We start from the raw sequence: 18443 nt of genomic DNA, 5'->3' as shown, positions 1-18443 counted from the left end.
AGGCTGCAATTTAAGTCACTAATCTACGTTTCGGGAGGAACACGAAATGAAAGTTTGGAAATTTTGTCCTCAATTAATATATTCTGAAACCTAGTGAACAAGTATCACTGCCAAGCCCGTGCTAGTCTTAACACAGTCACTCACAATCCCTTTCACTCACGTTAGCAAGTTTATGGTGTTGCATTTCCCGAAAACGTAATAGCTACAGAAATACTGATTGTTTTTGATTGAGAATGCTCTCCAAATATTAAGTCTGTCGGTACCAAATGCAGTCACAGTTTTTAGCCACCGACATGCTCAATACGCCACGCGGAATATATGTCTTATATCGTCACAAAATTCACTCAAACATTCCGAAATTTCTACACACACATCGGAATTGTTATGCCGTCACTTTACAACACTTTTGATGTATGAAACATTGCTGGATCCGGTAACTTCTCATTTCTATCGGAACTACAACTACACACGTCCGAACTGTTTCATGGCTAGGCTTCGACTCTTTTATACAATACTTTAAGTCTTCTCTACCGGCAGAGAAAGGCGCGTGAAGAATATTGCTTTACCATTGGTCAGTTCACTCAACAAGCCAATAGCAAAACAACACTCTCCCTCGTCAGTCCGCGCTTTTCATCCATAACCAATCGCAAAATAGTAAACCTCACGACTGCACTTTTTACCGACGTAATTATCTAATGTGCTGGAGTTTTGCTTATGCATAAAGTTATTTACTGTTGTTATTTATATCTGAATTAACTTTCCCTTTACCATAAACTTGCTTTACAAATCTATTCTACAAAGATCCGCTTTGTCCATATCCATACTTCTTCGAAATGTTCCCACACTATATCCTGCTACATAACTCGTTAAACAACTATCTCCATATTGACCTTAAACCACACTCACGCATCATTCATACTGCTAAAACACATTTACAACATTTTACATAGGCAAAAAAAAAAACACTTTATGAAAGTACTAGAACAGTTTATGAAAAACATTCTATTACTTTAGTGCACTTTAATGGGCACAATCGAAACTAAAATCACAGTCCACCTACCCAATACTGTCCTCTATCGGCTGATACATAAACTACGTGTGCGTCCAGTCTCGCGTCACCATCTGTCACTATCCAGCTCTGAGACACATCTCCCACTTAACCGCCTCCAAGGCAGGATTGTTATACGGCGCTATGCCTCACACCCTCCTATGATTATAAAATTTGATTCCAAAAAATTTTAAAATTATACTGATATCGATCCTGACTTAAAATAACAAAATATTTCACAAAAATATTCTCATTCTTATGGACTAAAATCACAAATCTCTTACTTCGGACTTGGCAGTCTATAACTCACCTAGTCTAAAATCTTTAATTTCTTTGACAATAATTCTTTCTCACTTGAAAACATTTTTTCCAATCTCTCAAAAAAATTCCTTACTTTTTTAATAATTTTTTGCATTTACTTTTTGAATGTCTTTTTTCAGGCACTGCGGTTGGTGTCCTACTATTTAAAAACAGTATTTTGTCCTACCTTAAAAAAAACTGCACATAAGTATCGCCTCTTTATCACACACATTTCCGTGAGTCTTGAGTATGGCAAGTCCCATAGTGCTCAGAGCTCTTGAGTATGGCACCTTGCATTGTAGCGTCCACAACACACCTCCGTTCTCCACTTATTGGTCCCTCAATGGTTTATATGCATTGCTGTCCCTGAAACCATACTTCCGTCTAACCCTACTTCCTTTATATACATCCTAATATACAATTACTTATAGTATAGGAGATTATTTACATTTTTTACTATTTAGTTTAACTTGAATTCCAATGAAAGTAAATTAATAGAGTATTGCTTACTCAAATCAGGAAGATCAAAACTATTCGAAAACCTTTTCTAAAATTTACTTCCTTTCCAAAAACTTAATGAATCTAAAAGAACCGGTTGCTATTGCAAGCAAAGGTTATATTATTTTTTCTGTTTAACTTTCACTAACTTGAAAATATTTAATGGTAAAAAACACGTTTCCTATAAAGCATTTTTATAGTGCATAGTTACCACTTTTTATGTAGCGTCTCTTTTCATCACTTCTTCCTCATAGTTTCACCACTATGTAACAGAAATCAAGAATTGTATTTACCAAATATACATATATTCCCCACATTCATTCATACTCCACTCATAAAAAATATTCTTCACCTAGATCTCCTTTACTAACTGCCCTTGTCACGTCTGGTTATTCTCATATTTGTACCTGTCACTCAGCCTTCTATCACAAACTGACACCCATCTCTCTCACCACAAAACTTACTTCATCTTAATACCATGACTCCATCTTACACCTACGTTCCCTGATAGAGAAGAATATTACAGAAGATAGATTCAGCTCAGAATGAATAGAAGAGGAAGACTGGCAATACGAAAAGAAAATGAAATAGCACTGCCAGGAACTTGAGCACCTGGTGTTCGTTAAACAGCTAGCATCACATAGGTTGCAACGGCCTCTGAGGCCTCCAACTTCACATCTACCTCAGGGTCCAACCCCACATCATCTCCATACTCATTGTAGTCCCCCAAATCCTCTGTCCTTCTACAATACCTAACTGGTATACTAGCTACTTCTTCATCGATCACATAGTCTTTTCGAAAAAATGGCACAACCACATCTATCCAATTTGTTTCAAGAGTTCTCACACTTTCTTTAAAATTTAATCTCACTTTGTAATGTCTAAAGAAATCTATACCAATCAACATTTTTATACACAGATCAGGAATTACAAGGAAGTTATGGAATACTTCCACCCCATTTATTTTCACTGGCAACATGACTTCATGTCTAACAGGTTTTTTCACTTTTCCAGTAGCTACAATAATCTGTACCCTCATTACTGGCATAATTACAAGATAATTCCCTTTTTGCAACGATTCTAACCAACCTTTACTCACAGCACATAAATCACTACCTCTATCTGCTAAATACTGTACCTCTTCATCACACACTTGCAGACTAATTATTGGTCGACTTAATACTTTCCTTTCATTGCTAGTATCAGCACCATCCTCCAACAAGTCGTTCACAACCTCTCTTCGATCGAAACCTTGCCTGTTTCCGGAAATCACACAGATTCTTGCAGAATCACCTACACCACTTTTCTCCCCCATACTAAGTATTCTATCCACTAGTGACAACTAGTCGCTATTCTGTATTCTAGTCTCTCTCTCTTCCCTTTCTCCACAATTAATTAGTCGAGCCCCACTTTGGTCACCATCCTCCTGCTTCTCCCCAATAGCCTCACAAATGTCGTCATTTATAGACACTAATATTTCCTCCACAATGGCATCACAAATTTCCTGTAATTCTGCAGCCTCTGTACTTTCTCCTTCTTCAGAACATGATTCGACTTCAGCTTGGTTGCTAACCACTTTCTTGCAGTCGGATTCTGTCACACATTCCGCTAGTACACCATCCCTCTCGTCTGCAAACAGTACTTATCTTGTTTATGTCTATCCTAAAACCATTTCCACGGAACACGCCAATTCTGTTAATGTTTAAATTATGTCGCGGTCCTGCATCATTTGGTGGCCTGTCATTACGGTTTGCATGTTCCTCCTCATGCAATAACTTCTCGACTCTCTCCAAATAACTAATGAACTTATGTACATCATCCTTCAGCGCTGCAATAAGTTTGTTCCGCCAGTGCATAGGCATTTTACCTTCCAAACCCATAACAATTTGCTCTGGCTCGATTTTGTTGTTCAAGTATGACAAATCTGTCATCCACTTTAACGAAAACGTTTTTACACTTTCACTTCTGGGATTAAACTTTTCCCCAGCCCAGAGGCCATTTAATAACTCCATCTGTTTTGCTTAACCAAATATTCTTTCAAAAATGCCTCTTTAAATTTATCCAAAGTATCGTACTGTTCAGTAGCAATAACCCCCCACGTCCTGGCCTCTCCTAAGAATTTTCACCTAATGAAATCTACACTCCTGGAAATGGAAAAAAGAACACATTGACACCGGTGTGTCAGACCCACTATACTTGCTCCGGACACTGCGAGAGGGCTGTACAAGCAATGATCACACGCACGGCACAGCGGACACACCAGGAACCGCGGTGTTGGCCGTCGAATGGCGCTAGCTGCGCAGCATTTGTGCACCGCCGCCGTCAGTGTCAGCCAGTTTGCCGTGGCATACGGAGCTCCATCGCAGTCTTTAACACTGGTAGCATGCCGCGACAGCGTGGACGTGAACCGTATGTGCAGTTGACGGACTTTGAGCGAGGGCGTATAGTGGGCATGCGGGAGGCCGGGTGGACGTACCGCCGAATTGCTCAACACGTGGGGCGTGAGGTCTCCACAGTACATCGATGTTGTCGCCAGTGGTCGGCGGAAGGTGCACGTGCCCGTCGACCTGGGACCGGACCGCAGCGACGCACGGATGCACGCCAAGACTGTAGGATCCTACGCAGTGCCGTAAGGGACCGCACCGCCACTTCCCAGCAAATTAGGGACACTGTTGCTCCTGGGGTATCGGCGAGGACCATTCGCAACCGTCTCCATGAAGCTGGGTTACGGTCCCGCACACCGTTAGGCCGTCTTCCGCTCACGCCCCAACATCGTGCAGCCCGCCTCCAGTGGTGTCGCGACAGGCGTGAATGGAGGGACGAATGGAGACGTGTCGTCTTCAGCGATGAGAGTCGCTTCTGCCTTGGTGCCAATGATGGTCGTATGCGTGTTTGGCGCCGTGCAGGTGAGCGCCACAATCAGGACTGTATAAGACCGAGGCACACAGGGCCAACACCCGGCATCATGGTGTGGGGAGCGATCTCCTACACTGGCCGTACACCACTGGTGATCGTTGAGGGGACACTGAATAGTGCACGGTACATCCAAACCGTCATCGAACCCATCGTTCTACCATTCCTAGACCGGCAAGGGAACTTGCTGTTCCAACAGGACAATGCACGTCCGCATGTATCCCGTGCCACCCAACGTGCTCTAGAAGATGTAAGTCAACTACCCTGGCCAGCAAGATCTCCGGATCTGTCCTCCATTGAGCATGTTTGGGACTGGATGAAGCGTCGTCTCACGCGGTCTGCACGTCCAGCACGAACGCTGGTCCAACTGAGGCGCCAGGTGGAAATGGCATGGCAAGCCGTTCCACAGGACTACATCCAGCATCTCTACGATCGTCTCCATAGGAGAATAGCAGCCTGCATTGCTGCGAAAGGTGAATATACACTGTACTAGTGCCGACATTGTGCATGCTCTGTTGCCTGTGTCTATGTGCCTGTGGTTCTGTCAGTGTGATCATGTGATGTATCTGACCCCAGGAATGTGTCAATAAAGTTTCCCCTTCCTGGGACAACGAATTCACGGTGTTCTTATTTCAATTTCCAGGAGTGTATTTTTTGTTTGTCTGACCACAAACTAGGTAACACACCTTCAAAATCATTCCAAAATTCTTTTGGATGCACATTTCCTGTTGGATCACAAAGTAAAAACTGTTAGTGACATATGAAATTTCAGATGATTCTACCACAAAACTACACCCACTACTGTTAATTCCATGTTTGAGGTTAGTTTCAACTTGGCATAGTCTACTGTCATGCTCATCCAACATACTTTCCACCTCTTCTACTTCGTTAGTTAGCTGAAGAACATTTTATCAGACTCATCCACTCGTTCTGACACAGTTTTTACTTCATTGATACATTTGTCAGATTCAGAACTGATTTTGCTGGCTAACAGTTTGTGATCAGTTTCACATACAGATTCTACAGCCGCTAATTTAACCTGTACTTTTTGTATACCTTCTTTAATTTCATCTACTCTTTGGTTGTTTCCAGTGGCAACTCTATTCAAAGACTCAGTTAATTCACCTTTTTCAATGCTAACAGATCTTTTGCAGTTACTCTCAACTCGAGAAATTTTGTCATCTACTTTATTTTCGAATGACACCAATTCATTTTCCCACATTTCTTTTAAAACAGCAGTCTGCTTTTCAAGTTTGTCATTAAACCCACTGTCAATTTTACTAATAATTTTTTCAGTTTGTCCTCGTATAGAGCCCATTAAAGCGGCAAACATTTCCTGCATACTTCCTAGTTCCATATTTTTCATCACTGTCTCTTGATTACCTTGTTCCACCGGCACTATACCAAATTTGGTATCCACATTTGACACGTTTACCACATTTGAATCAGTAACATTACTAACACTATCATCACACAACTGATCGTAACTGAGTTCATGCTGTAAGTAGGCTGTCTAGGTTTTTATATTGGTAACGCCACGTAGCGCTCTGTATGAAAATCACTGGCTGTGCTGTGTGCAGTCTGTGGCTGGGTGGCATTGTTGTAATATTCGCCATTGTAGTGTTGGGCAGCTGCATGTTAACAGGGCGTAGCGTTGCGCAGTGGGAGGTGAGCCGCCAGCAGTGGTGGATGTGGGGAAGCGAGATGGCGGAGTTTTGATAGCGGATGATCTGGACAGAGACAGTAAATTTGTAAGACTGGATGTCATGAACTGCTATGTATATTATGATTTTTCAACACTATTAGGTAAATACATTGTTTGTTCTCTATTAAAATCTTTCATTTGCTAACTATGCCTACCAGTAGTTAGTGCCTTCCGTAGTTTGAATATTTTATTTAGCTGGCAGTAGTGGCGCTCGCTGTTTTGCAGTAGTTCGAGTAACGAAGATTTTTGTGAGGTAAGTGATTTGTGAAAGGTATAGGTTAATGTTAGTCAGGGCCATTCTTTTGTAGGGATTTTTGAAAGTCAGATTGCGTTGCGCTAAAAATATTGTGTGTCAGTTTAAGCACAGTCATGTTTAATTTTTCTAAGGGGGACATTTCATATGTCGACCCTTAGCCGAGGATACCCCACTGGAATATTCTGATTTTTTTCTTGTAGTTTGTGTAATTAGTGTAGCTATTGTTTATTGCTAGCGCGTAATTGTAGAGAGAATCTCCTTTGTGGTTGCAGTCTTTCATTGTTGTTGTGGCATGCATATAGATTTGCACCAAGTATTTCGCAGCTGCGCTTGCAATTAACTAGATATTATTTTCAGTGGTATGTTAATGTGTTTTCTTATTTTACTCCTCCAATTGTGTTTTTGTGTGTTATTGCGACAATAATTGCGTGTGAAAAACGTAATACTAGGCTCCAAAGTAAACTGCGAAATGACAGTGAAGACGAAAGCAGTGTGTTAGCGCCACCGAGTAATGAATTAACTAATGTTCAAAGTAGTAATTTGGTAATTGTGCATAGGGAAATGGAGTGGGCGACAAATAATGGTGTAGACAGTGAAACAATTAGTGAACAGGGAAGCATTATCGATCGATCGGTCAGCAACAGTTCGCCTCAGGAATCCGAAATGACAGGACACAATCTTGCAAATACTGTAGATCCAGGTTTTGGGTCCTCACCGTTTTGTCAAATAAGTCAAGACACATTTTCTGCTTGTCAAAATGTGAATGTTGCCGGTGCAACTTCACTGCCGAAAAGCACTGAGGAACATGTTTCAGACACCAGTGCATTATTATTACAGTTAATGCAAGAAATGGGACAAAGGCTACAAAAGTTAGACACAACGCTTGAACAAAATCAGAAACAAATGGGACAAAATCTTCAAAAGTTAGACACAATGGAACAACACCAGAGACAAACACAGCAACAGTTAGACGCAATGGAACAAACTCTTCACACCACGCTTGAACAAACACGTGAAGATTTAACTACTGTGTTACATAAAATCGAATTGAAATGTCAAAAAGTCTGTAATGACGTAAAAACACAAATTTGTGAGCATTCCAACCTATTTTTTCGCATCACGAAAATGCATTATGGAATCACGAAGCAGCCATAAAAGAACTGCAAACTATTGTTCATGAAAATCATGAGACCTTGCAAGCTAAAATTGACTCAGTTGCATCTACCGATTCGGTTATGCAACTTGGAAAAACTCAGGAAAACTTAAAGGACGCAGTAGATACTCTGAAAATTGGTTCAGAAAGACACATGGAGGAAATTAGTTCATTATCAAAGAAATTGGTTGAACTTTCGGATCAGCTAAATAATTTATCTACGAAGGTAGATGATAATCTGAATGACACAAAACCGATAGCCTTTAATGACACAGAAGAGTGCGAACAAATTAGGAAATTCAAACAAAATCTGAATCAAATTAATACGCAACACCAAAGAGAAATCCGAGAAGTACAAGATCAGCTGACACAGGTAATACAAGAATTACGTGTTTCAGAGGACACTCGCGCTCCAATACGGGAAGAGGGACATAGAAATACGGAACACCCACAAAATAATAACACAGCGCATTTCGGAAATTATGAAAGAAATTGGCAAGGTACACCGAATTTTGAAATGGAACCGCCAAAACGACGTAACAATGACCGATATGCGACTCGCCGACATGATGACTTTGACTATAAGCTGTTCATTACTACATGTAAATTTAAAACATTTAAGAATTCTGGCAACGACATTCATCCACAAGCGTGGCTCCATCACTTCTCCCATTGTTTTCCTCCCAACTGGTCATTAGAGCACAGATTAGAATTTATGTGTGGCTATTTAGAGAATGAACCAGCTGTAAGAATGCGATCGGTCATTCACGATTGTCACAGTGCAGGAGAATTTTACCATGCCTTCCTCTCAGCATATTGGTCTCAAGCTACACAAGACCGAGTAAAACATAGCATCATAATGATGAAACATTTCGAACAACCTGAATTTTCCAGTCTTGTGAAATATTTTGAAGACATGTTGCACAAGAATCAGTACCTGTCAAACCCATACAGCCCATCAGAACTCATCCGCATTTGCTTAATCAAATTACCTGAACATTTATGACATATTATTTTGGCAGGACGTTGCAAAGACGACAGTGAAGCTTTTCAGGGATTCTTACAAGAATTAGAAATTGACACTGACAATCGCGGAACCCGAAAACAGGAACACAATTATTACAGGTCACATCCGTCGCAATTACTCGATGAAAGAAATAATAACTGGACACGACAAGGCTATTCTCACAACACAAATCGTGACCAAAACAGACACCACCCATATGACAACCGTTGGCAGAGTAGTAATAATTACAGGGAAAGATCACCTCTCCCCAGTAGTGACTATCACAGAGATAATCACGGAAACAGACAATTTGGGAACCAAAATAATTATTATCAAGGGCGACACAATAACTTTAGACGCAACGGTCCAGCGCGCAGTTACGATTCAGGGAGAAATTCTCCACCACGTGACCGACAAGAAAGATACTATGGAATCTACCGACATGACGACAGACGATATGATCGTAACGACAGAGCTGTATTGCATCAGAACTGGCGGGATTCAAACAGAGCAGGGCCCTCTCGACAAGGTGAATTTGTAGGAGTTAGGCCTCCAAATCCCCATAACGACGCGCGCCAACAAAGACACAATAGGCATTGACTCATACCGCTGGCAGCCACAAAACGTACTTATGAAACTGACGACGCAGCTGCCGTAGCTAGTAATTACGTAAAAATGGAAGACATTAGGGACATCTTACTCCAGGAACACGACGTAAAACATAACAACATTGCATATCCTGTGATTCACATTACAGTGAATGACGTAAAATTTACTGCAGTACTTGACTCTGGCAGTCCCATTTCAGTAATTAGTAAAACAGCCTTTAGCAAATGCAACAAATCGAACGATTGCCCCACACTTCCGTTACGTAAGATTAATTACAAGGTGCAATCGTTGGAAAAAATGTAGATGTACGCCAACAAACCAACTTAGAATTCTTTTGTCAAAGCCACAGCTCTATGAACTTTCCATTGTTCCATTATTGTCGACGGAAATTATATTGGGAGTAGACTTTTTGAATGAATACAAAGCAATCTTAAACTTTCACGATGCTGAAATAAGTTTAGAGAAAGAAGGTAAGTCAATTGGTTTGAAATTTGAAGATTGGCTCTCAAATCATGACGAGGAAATTAATCGGCTTTACCTTCTGCTAGACAACAGTTCGGAATTTTCGACGAAACTTGACACTAACAATCACTCTGCAAGTACTGACAGGGATGATATCGACGGCGTATTTGATACTGATGAGTTAATTCAGAATAAAATTCAAACAATTGAGAACTGTACTGACATTGATAGGCAGGGCCTTTTTGAGATTTTACAAGCACATTCCCCAGTTTTTACTCAGAAAACAGGAACAATCAAGGGATTTCAATACCAATTTCGTGTTCGTGAGCATACTAAATTTTGTGTTAGACCACACGTAATTCCAGCACATTATATGGAGTGTGTTAGAACAGAAATACAATCTATGCTTGACGATGGCATTATTGAGCCTGCAGTAAGCACATACAACAATCCATTACATGTTGTTGAGAAGAAAAATGGATCGATCAGACTTGTCTTAGATTCGAGACAAATCAATATTATCATCATTCCTGAAACAGACAGGCCACAAACGATGGAAGAACTTCTTCAAAATTTTAATGGCGTAAAAGTGTTGTCTTCTATTGATCTCAGATCCAGCTTTTATCAGATCGAACTTCATCCAGAATGTAGAAAATACACAGCTTTCCTTTGTTTCGGCGTTTGTTATAAGTTTCGGAAACTTCCTTTTGGTTTGAACATTTCTTCGGCATCATTCATTCGCAGGCTAAATTGCATATTACCTGAGTTCTTAAAGCGTCAGATCACCTTATATGTGGACGATATTCTGATAACAGAAGCCTCATGGGAACAACATAATCGCATCCTCAACAGCGTGTTACATATTCTTGCAGAATCTGGAATTACAGTTAACTTAAAAAAATCTGAGTTCGGTAGGACAAAGGTGAAGTTTTTGGGACATATTATTTCTTCTGAAGGCATTCAGCCGGATCCTGAAAAGTTAGAAGCAATCAGAGCCATTCCAGTTCCATCCACAAAAAAAAAGTCCGCAGTTTTCTAGGTCTCGTAAATTTTTACCGTCGTTTTCTGAATATGCAAATTCTTGTTACACCAAAACTTTGTTTTCTCACTGGAAAAAATAGTATTTGGAGCTGGGACGAACAAGCACAGTTGGAATTCAATTCTTTGAAAGAATCGCTACTTAACGCGCCAATACTAGCTCATCCAGATCTGTCACAAGATTTCTGCCTTAGTACAGATTCTTCTAAAGTCGGTCTTGGTGCCCATTTATTTCAAGAAGCCATAGAAAATGACACTACCGTTCAGAAAACCATTGCTTTTGCTAGCCGAGTGCTAACAAAATCTGAAAAAAATTATTCCGTTACTGAATTAGAAGCTTTAGCTATCGTTTGGGCATTTAACAAATTCCGTTTCTTTCTTACTGGTAAGCACGTAAAAGTATACAGTGATCATTGTGCATTACAGTTTCTTATGTCTTCAAAATTAAATCATGACAAGTTAAAACGTTGGGCATTATTTCTGCAAGAATTCCACTTCACAATAGTCTACATTCCCGGCACGGAAAACATTGTTGCGGACGCACTGTCACGCGCACGAGCTGGGCTTGAGAAAAGTAACACAGAAGGCAACCTCTAGAAAAATTTCAGTATTCTTTACATTCAGAAACTCGCCTTTGAAAACTTCATCTCCACATCTTTAAAGGACATTGCTCATGAACAAGATAAAGATCCGATTTCGAAAGACATCAAATGTAAATGGCATGAAAAGACACACGCTCAGATTCGGCATTATTACCTGGTTAGAAACAACATACTCTTCAAACGCTGCACTGTTGATGACAAGCTATGGGTACTTTGCATTCCAGACGATTTTGTTAATAAGCTCATTTGGTACATTCATTTCAGCTACGCACATTTTGGTCCACGAAAATGTTATCATATTCTTCGAACGGCTTGTTATTTTAACAATATGGAAAAGAGAATTCGAAGAGTCTTGTCTATTTGTAAACTTTGTCAAAAGGCGAAACCATCTACTATCTCACATTGTGCTCCGTTGTTTCCTATTATTAATTCTAAATTAAAAGAATTTGCTGCCGTTGATCTCTTGGGACCGCTTGTTAGAACATCTAATGGATTTTCGTACGTTCTAGTCGCTGTTGAACTTACTTCAAAATTTGTTTCTTTCACACTGTTACGTAAAGCCACTAGACGGTCTGTATCCAACGCCTTTGTTAAAAATGTCTTACGTGAAGTTGGACACGTTAGTAAAGTCATTTCAGATAACGGACCGCAATTCAGATCTGCTGTTTGGTCACGCATGCTTCGGAATTATAAAATCAAACCTGTTTTTATTTCATTGTACTCACCACATTGTAACCCATCTGAACGGATTATGAAATAAATCAATAAGCTTTGCAGACTTTATTGTCACAGAAAGCATCAGCATTGGGATAGATATTTACACTTATTTCAAAGTGTGCTGAATGAAATGCCTCATGATTCCACTGCTTTACCACCTACTCTTGTACTGAAGAATGAGGAACCACCAAACAGAATCAGAGAGCCTCTACCTTTCCCGAATACATGTAAACTTCGACACAAAGACATAATTGATTTGGCTCTTAAAAATATAAAATCTGCAGCAGACAAAAGGAGAAAACTAAACGGTAAAGCAAATGCAAAGAAATTATGTATTGGTCAGAAAGTTCTCATTAAAGCTCATTCATTGTCACATAAGAAGAAACACTTGAGTCACAAATTATTTCTAGTTTACAATGGACCTTACAGAATCTGACGTATACCACATGATAATTGCATTGAAGTTGAAACTCTGCGTACTAGGAAGAGTAAAGATTTACTTCCACATTTCACATGTAAAACCGTTTATTGAAAGATAATCTACTTTTTAACTTTGTCTTTGCCATAAAACTTTTCACTTCACATTTCTAGTATATTGTCACACTTAAAAACTGTTACCATGCAACAATGTTTGAAGTTAAATATCCAATCAAGAACCAAGAGAACTTATTTAAACAGAAATTACGAATGCATTGTTATAGTGAACAGACGTCACAGTTTTATTGTGTGTGTATATTCTTGCTTGTTAGTTGCACGATTACGTAACGACTATAAGGCTTACATACTTAGAACATATACTGGTACTGCTAATGAGATTTTAATGCTACATTTTGGTTTACTTGAAAATACATTCTGGATTTAAAGTACTTTCTGTGAGATACCAGATGAGACAGTGGTTAGTTTATGTGACAGCTACACGATTTTATCACGACGCTATTAATGAGTGACAATTTACAATGTTGCTTTTGCGGTGTTTCTGTTTTATATCTGCACAGTTTTTCTGTATTATTCTGAAAAGTAAAACATGTTTTAGTAGTAACTTTTGTGGTATAGCTACAACGAGACTGCCTTTTCCGTAGCACAATATGTTACAGCACAGTACTTTCTTCATCACGGCAATAAGCGTAATAACTAAGATATTTATACGCAAAGCATTTCACATTTGTTTATCATGAGGGAAGTACATTGGCTTCTGCAGAACTTAGCTTTCAGAGGACAACAACTACGACACTTCCACAGAGATTATCTTACAACAAGACGCACATTTAGCGCTACAGGACACGTATTTGAGTGATTAATTTTGCACTTAAATCATTTATTTTTAAAGATATTTGAAGTACAATGATACAAAGGTTTTCCGTGATACATTTCATTCCATTGCTGTAATCTGTAACACCTGAGGGTATAATTACATTAATCCTCAAGGGGGTACACGCCTACTTTGTGTACCATGTGTTTGGCAAGCACAAGGAGCCCTAGCTAATATGGTATTTGCTTATATAACTTTACACATCGGTACCATATTTCTCTAACGCATAAATTACACAGCTATCTGATTATTTGACAGAGAAACAAACATTGTTTTACTGCATCAGTGACACATGTTTACATAATTACACAGATGGATAACTAACTTCACACTTATGAAATTGTATTTCATCTGTACTTTGTGAACTGTTCGTATTTTTTTGGAACCATTGTGATACTATGAGAGCTCTGAATAATGTATTTGGTATGGGATCATGATTTTTAAAGTACGTTTGAGGCAGATGACACCTTTAACTTGAGCAGAGAATTTTTTTTAGGTTTTGAAATTATTGGAGGAAGCTACGATGATTCTGAGAGTTGACTGAGGTGTTATGATGTTATTATTACGATGCCTATGTGTATTATGCTGTTGTGGTATGTTTATGATCAATAAGCTGATGCTATATGAGTTATTTGATTATGCTACATATCTGTTATGATGAAATATTGAAGAAGTGTCGAAAAATAAGGTAAGGAATAATGAGTAGTGGTTAGCGAGTCTGGTTTGTGAAAAAGGTTGTTGGAAACCAAGAATCGTACTTTAAGAGTTATGAAATCTATGTAAATGAGTGAATGTATTACAATGCCGACGAAAATTTTTTGGACACTGTTATATTAATAGGACTTTGTTTCTACACATCTGTAACGCAAATTCTTGACCCGTGAAACTTTTTATATGAGACTATCACTGTAGTGCAAACTGGTGTCGTAAATATTTCGGTAAGAATGTTAAGTGACCACCTTCACGTAATGCATCATGGGCACCCAGCTGCGCGACAGTTGCCGGGAAGAAAGCCATTAGTGTGTGCCTTTCAGAGGCACTGGTGGAGAAGAAAAAAAACAAAAAAGGAGGCCATTATTCTTGCTATTAACATTCCTTTGTAGAAAGCATCGCAAATACGACATGCTCATTACTTGGAAACATGATGACTCGTACTTTGTGCTACTTACTGAAATGCTTATGAATTGATGGGAAATATTCGTACACCTGCACACCTGATTATGACAAGTGTCTTTCTACGAGAATTGAGAGAATTTCTACTAACTTATGAAATGCCACATGACTATTGAATGATACTTTTGTACTTTGTACATAGTTGCTTATTTCATTTGATATGTTTTCCAGATGTGTTGCAGCATTGGTTTTATAAAATAAAATTAAATGCATTTGCTAAAGTGAACACTTTCTGACAACAGATCTATTAAATAATTATTTTATGATCCACATTCTTCGAAAAAGGAGCTCTTGGAATGGAAAGAACAATAAGAAGGAACTAATAACAGTAACTGCATATATAATTTTCTTTTCAAGTACTTGGTAATTTTTCGTAGGATTAGTTTTTGTGGTGCACCACTTTAATTACATAGACATTAAGATGTGAATATACATTTCCCTTATCTGTGTTGTTGTCTTTAGTGTACTATTTTTTCTCCTTGTGGGATTGTCATGTTTATATATATATATTTACTGCTGCTAGCTTTGCCAATTTGCATTTTTTTCATTGCTGTTTGTATTAATTGTTTTGTGCTGCTGCATTGCCTCGTCCCTTAGTTTAGCATCTGAGCTCAGTAGATTTAAGTTAGCTTAAGATGGGGTAGGCTATTTGTGAGAACGAGTTGTGATGAATTGGAAGAAATGCATTGGGAAGCTATAAGAAAATAGTTTGGCCAAAAAAGAATTTAGAAAGAGGATATGAACAAAAAGTAGGGTTTAGGGACAACTGTTTTAGGTAGGATTTTCTTGGAAATAAATGATGTAAGATAATGGAAAATAAATAATGAGGTAAGAAATATGTGAACATATAAATACAGAAAGCATGCTTGGATAGGATGTTTTGGTGAAAACGAATGTAGAAATAAGACGAAAGATCTATGGAATGAAGTTATGGGTTGGACTGCAGTACCAAATGTTACACTGAAAACGAACCCTGTCCTTTCCATTGTGTTATCCCCCTATGTGTTTGTGTACTCTTGTATATTTGTGTTTTTCCTGTCTTTATGTGTTTAGCTAAGAACATTTATGTTGTAGAATTTTTCAAATACTATATTATTTACTTTGTAAAGATGTTTAAACATTATTTAATCTGCTTTGTTTTAATGCTCATGTGTGAAGGTGATGTTTTGAAAGTTATTCTGATCTTTTATGTATGTACTCATGTCATAATTCCTGTAACACTGATGTATATGTCATTTCGAATCTTTTGTAAAGCCCCTATTACTACAAATGTTATCTGTATTGTTATGTTCTTTAATGATGTATTCTGTATCTTTGTAATTGTATTCTTATGTTATAAAATTGTAATTGATACCAGTTCATCATATTGCTAACTTGTAAGTTCCATTTCACTGCACACGTTTCCATTGGTCATAGTATATGGACAATATGTGAGACATAGGGACTGTTAGTGTTTGCATGTGTGTTAATAATTCAGCAAGGGACTCGATAACAGCATTGCTGGTTCTAAGGAGAATTCCAAAAACTTTGTGAGTGCACAAGTGGTGGTTATGGACTTGCTATATTATCCGCAAGACTCTTCAGTGGTGATTGTGCACCTGCACAGTCACAACAGATGGTTGCTGGCCATCTCTACAAGGACTACAGTGGGTCTGCGCCTTTGATGACCCACCAATACCATTATTACTAAAATACTGCAGTGGGTCTGCACCTCTTGTGGCCCACCAATACCACAATCTCTACAAGGACTACAGTGGGTCTGCTCTGTGATGACCTACCTACCAATATTCTTCAAAACGTCGAATGACTCTGCTGTGGGTTTGCTCTGTTGTGGCCCATTACCTGTCAGCATGTCAAGAGTCAGCACTGTCTTTCCGTTGGAAGGACAACACTACTTCTTCAAGACTGCATGGAAATCCACTACTTCCGTGTGCATTGTCTTTTACTGCTCAGACTTTGAGAAAAGAAACGGCAGTTTTACTGTGATGAATGATCAGGACTGTCTTTATGGACTGTGAGAAAATTTTAGCATTTGACCAGCATTGTATCAATAAGTGTGTGCATTTGATTTCTTTGTTACTGTAATTATGAAAAAAAATTTAACAAATATGAATTGACCAGTGCCCAAAACAATTTAAAAATTTTTTGTGGGAGCATGGGGGCTATGTAAGTAGGCTGTCTAGGTTTTTATATTGGTAACGCCACGTAGCGCTCTGTATGAAAATCACTGGCTGTGCTGTGTGCAATCTGTGGCTGGGTGGCATTGTTGTAATATTCGCCATTGTAGTGTTGGGCAGCTGCATGTTAACAGCGCGTAGCGTTGCGCAGTGGGAGGTGACCCGCCAGCAGTGGTGGATGTGGGGAAGTGAGATGGCGGAGTTTTTATAGCGGATGATCTGGACAGAGACAGTAAATTTGTAAGACTGGATGTCATGAACTGCTATGTATATTATGATTTTTCAACACTATTAAGGTAAATACATTGTTTGTTCTCTATTAAAATCTTTCATTTGCTAACTATGCCTATCAATAGTTAGTGCTTTCCGTAGTTTGAATCTTTTATTTAGCTGGCAGTAGTGGTGCCCGCTGTATTGCAGTAGTTCGAGTAACGAAGATTTTTGTGAGGTAAGTGATTTGTGAAAGGTATAGGTTAATGTTAGTCAGGGCCATTCTTTTGTAGGGATTTTTGAAAGTCAGATTGCGTTGCGCTAAAAATATTGTGTGTCAGTTTAAGCACAGTCGTGTTTAATTTTTCTAAGGGGACGTTTCAATGCTTAATGTTACTTTTGGGGTTAGTATTATCCCCACTAGTTACATTAACAGACATACTTGAAGCAGACTCAAATCCACTGTCCGTAAATAACATAGCAATATCATCAAAAAAATCCCCTTTTATTTTCACATCTACTCCTTCTCTCTGTTCAGGTGTGCTAGTGTGTGAAGCACTCACACTGAATAAAACTTCTACCTCCTTCCTCGTATTCACAAAATCTTTATCACTTGCCATGTTTCTCAGTTTTTCAGCACACACACACACACAACAGATGTAACGAAGTTGACTTATCTTTTGTCGAATGCTGCAGCCTCGGCGTGTTGAAACTGCGTGTCCGATCCCCTGCTGCTGGCGTAACAGTTTCCGGGCCCCCGCTCGTCGTGTAGGCTAGCCGCGCTGCCCCGTTGTACTGCTCGCCGACACCGCTAAGATGCCATCTGCTTCTTCGCTGCGCTTCCTTCGCTACTGCAGCCATTGCGGATCATCTTCTTTCTTGCAACTCCAGCAACTCGAAACGAGTTCCGTTCAAACTCCTGCTAGTAGCGGATCACTAAATTCTTTCACTAACGTTCACTGTTCAGTCCATCAAAACCTTTCTCTCGACCGCGGATACAAAATACTACGGCGTTAGTGTTTCCCGGCACCGATGCACCATGTGCGGCGGCGCGGATCTTTCTGACCCTATACGACGGACCTGCACCTATCTGTGAACATTGTCTCAGCAGATCATCAGTAGGAAAGCCGAGTGAAACCTACTGTACTTCGACGGGAACCAGGCTGCAATTTAAGTCACTAATCTACGTTTCGGGAGGAACACGAAATGAAAGTTTGGAAATTTTGTCCTCAATTAATATATTCTGAAACCTAGTGAACAAGTATCA

The sequence above is a fragment of the Schistocerca americana genome, chromosome 6 (genome assembly GCF_021461395.2).
Source record: "Schistocerca americana isolate TAMUIC-IGC-003095 chromosome 6, iqSchAmer2.1, whole genome shotgun sequence".
Lineage (NCBI taxonomy): Eukaryota > Metazoa > Arthropoda > Insecta > Orthoptera > Acrididae > Schistocerca > Schistocerca americana.
The sequence above is the reverse complement of the archived record's forward strand: the minus strand, read 5'-3'. Positions refer to the sequence as shown.